Below are 3,884 nucleotides of genomic sequence, written 5' to 3'. Positions count from 1 at the left end.
GAGTCCTTGGCCCGGGCGGGGCGGGGGACCCCGAGCCCTGAGGCCCACACGAGGGACAGCAGGCAGCTGCCCACAGCTTCCCGGACACTCCTGCCCGCAAGGGCCCCGGCCGGGTCTTTTGGCCCAGACTTGAAGTTGGTTCTGGAAGAAGGGCTCTTTGTGCCTCCAAGCCCCCAAGTCCCCATCCGCTAAGGAAAGATTTTACCACCCCCACAAAAGCACCCTCTCGTCTGCTTCATTCTCCCAGAGGTCCCCACGGCACCAGGCACGGTCCTGAACACGTTCATACCACCTAACTCTGAGCGGATTTGCGGGAGCGCTGTGCCGAGTGCATTTGGCTATCTCACTTCTGATAGGGGAGGTGGCCACAGTTCAGAGGACAGTTCTGGAGGTCTGTGGAGCATCTGGGGCTGTGTCCTGGAGTTTACTCCCTAGAAGTTGTTGGCTTTAGCAGAACTTATCAGCTGGCCATGGAGACACCAAACGTCTGGGCTCAGACTGCCCTTTGGATTCTGTCTTAATGGTCTAAAGCGGGCATGGAAGGTCTGGGCAGCCTTCACTTCTCCATACTCCTGCCTTGGTATATGTTTCAAAGGTCTGGGTGACCTCTCACACATATGGCATGATCCAGAAGGACTGATGGTTGCCAAACCAAACCATCAGCTGCCAACATGCCCCACTGGGCTATGGGTGCAGGCAGCATAGCTCTAGCCAGGTCCTGCTAGACATCCACTGGCTTGCCACAATTCTCCCCTGTGCCTGGACAGGACAGATACATTCTTCCACAATTTACTGGGAACGAATCCATAGAAAGAGTCAACCTACTGTCGTGCTGTGTAGCACAAAGGAATCTTAGCACCATGCCCAAGAGAGTACAGTGCCCAAGTGGATACAGTGACTCAAGTGCTATTTTGTAGTGTAACACCCCTCCTCAGGCTAGCCTGACTCAAGCCGTGGCACTTCAGGAGTGGGCATCTCTGTACTGAACACACAAGGGTGGAGGTATGGACATACTATGGATACAAGAGGATACTCCACAATCCCTCTGCATACTTTTACCCCACAGTGGATATGTCTACATGCATACATTTAATGTGCATTAGCCCAATTTAAGATGCATTAAGGGCACATTCTACGTGTGCACTCCCTTAATACACCTTTAAAATGGCAATTTTAGACTATTCAAGCCTTAATTTGATACCTGCATAAAGTAGGTAACAAATTTGCATGTGAATAGCTAAGTTGCATTCATGGGCAACCAGTGCCAACTTAGTCAGGGAAGGCACATGCCCCCCCCCAACTGCGACCAGTCAGCAACCAGAGGGATCCCCCCATGGCCAATCTTGTCAACCAGGAGTGGGGGGGGTCAATCACGCCAACTGGGAAGTGGCTGCGAAGCTCCCGGAAGTGGCTGCGGAGCTTCCTCTGGCACTCCCACTCCCCGGTCAGCGTTCGCAGGGAGGGCACCGGCACTACAGCCTGCCCCCTCTGCTTCGCCTAAGCAGGAAGCGCAGTGTGTCAGGGGCTGCACCAGCGCTCTCGGGGATTGCACGTGCACCACTGTGCACTGTGCACCACCGTGCACCCCTATGCATTACCACTGGTTGCATTAGTGAACACTAATGCACATTAATGTGGTGCGTGTCCATGGACTTGAGACTAACTTTAGTCCCAAATTGGTCTGCACACCCACGTTAATAAGACCTTAGAGCGTGCACAAATCACCTTAATGCACATTAGGCTAATGCGCATTAAGTTTAGGCATGCATTAAAGCACATGTAGACACGCCTAGTAAATGGAAACTAAACTACAATAACTTACCCCTCTTTCATTAAGGGTTAAGTTGCCCTGGTTTGATTTCCATTTACTGGGGTAAAGAGCATTCCAAGGCCTGTGGGACATCCAATGTGTGGTAAAGCCCCACCCCCTTTTCTCCCACAATAAATTGTCCATATGTCCATACCCAGGTCTACAGCAAAGTAAGGAACTGAAAGGTAAGACTGGTGGCTTGTAGAGTCCATATGGGGTAGTAGTATTACTAACACACAGAGGCTGGAGCAGGAGAAGATTAATAGTCATCAAGGCTGACATCTTTGATGGAGCAAAGCAGTTAGAAGCCATATGTTCTGAGGTGCAGGCTCATGGGAGATTATGCTAACAGTGAACCCAGGAAATGTAATAATTGATGTAGTGGGATTAACATCAAATCAGTAGGTAAGGAAGAAGTTATATGGATGGCATGGAAGATGTATCAACAGATCAGGAATTGCAGAGAAGAGGAGGTTTCAGTAATCAAGACAAGAGACGACCAGAGCAGGATGCACTACTCTACAAAGGAAGAAGTGGCACTATCCATCCCAAGCTTGAACGTGTAGGGTAAAGGAGAGGGAGAAGTGGCTGATAACCTCCATGTGGTAGGCCTGGGCAATGAGAGAGGGGCATTTCACTAATCATGACAGACAGAGGAAATATAAAAGGCTTTGATTTTAAAACAAGGTACCCTGACAAATGTCAGTGAGTTGTCAGTGAGACATCCAAGAAGAAAAATTGGAGAGATCAATGCTATATTGGACTGAAGAGCTGGGCAGAGAGCAGGACAAGTAGGTTTCTAGACTTGACAAAGGTGCTGCAGATATGCCATCCTGCTCTGGTTTGGCATCCTCTCTGTCCAGGTGGTTCAGAGGAAGGTACACACAAAAGCAGCAAAATTCCCAGTAGCATTTTTAAATGTGTTGCCTTTTAGCTTCCCTGGTAGACCCACTTTCCTTATATTATGGCAAAGGACAGTAGAAGTGTTTGACATACCTTCACTATTCCATTCATTAATTTATCCATACCTTCGTCATGTTCTCTCTTAGTTGTCTCTTCTCTACACTAACCAGTCCTTTTCTTTTCAAGCTCTCCTTGTCTGAAAGCCCTTTCAGGTCCCAGATCATTTTTATTTCCCATCTCTAGATTCCCTCTTTCTGCTGCTTCTCTTTGAGATATAATATGTGTACAGACAGTAGTTGAAGCCATGTGAGTTTGCTAGCTCAGAGATAAAGAGTGGGATGAGCAGAGAAGGGGGGAAAAGACAGAAATCTATGGTTATCTATAAAAACAAGGAGAAGTAATGACAAAGGAATAAATGCAGACTGTGTAGTGAGAGTCAGTGCTACAGAGGCTGAAGGGGTCAATGATGAGAGCAGTCAACTTTATCAAAACCAGTAGTCAGGTAAGGAGGATAAGATTAGAGTAGAAGCCTCAAGATTTGAGTAAGATGATGTTCTTGAAGCTTGTGGATCCAGTGGAGCGGGAGGGGCGCAGAAGCTGGATGGACACTCCAGTCTGATTCAACATGTTGGATTTTCATGGAGAATTTCTGTGTAGAAAGTGAGTTTTGGTGTTTATGTTACCATAATTAGAAATTAAAAACCATTCTTTGCTTTTGTTGTTAGCAACTGGATGATTCTGAGGGGGAAGGTAATGCAACAGGATTTGCCAAGGGCTTCAGGTTCAAGGTCTGATTCAGAAAAAACAGGAATAGCATGACTTAGTAATAAACAGTTACACCTACTGATGCATCATACTTGCCAGGTAGTGTCTTGCATGCAAATGCGATGGGAGCCATCTCGTCTTGCCAAACTATGCACACACAGGGAAGTTGAACTGAGTTTGGGAAAATCTGTTCTGTGAAAGTGTCACATAGAACGAAGGCATTGCTAATAAGATTTGAAGCTGTTAAACAAAAGGAGACTCTATTATCAAAAACTTCCTAGTCTGACTCACAGGCTAAGTCTATGCTAGTAGTCTCCACATCTCACTGTCTCACTGGATCAGATTTACACTTAGCTGTTTGTGCCCCCATGTCTTTGTTGCGTGTGATTGTTTCAGCAGAAGCTCC

Source organism: Alligator sinensis, unplaced genomic scaffold (assembly GCF_000455745.1).
Source record: "Alligator sinensis unplaced genomic scaffold, ASM45574v1 scaffold777_1, whole genome shotgun sequence".
In the NCBI taxonomy this organism is placed as follows: Eukaryota; Metazoa; Chordata; order Crocodylia; family Alligatoridae; genus Alligator; species Alligator sinensis.
The sequence above is the reverse complement of the archived record's forward strand: the minus strand, read 5'-3'. Positions refer to the sequence as shown.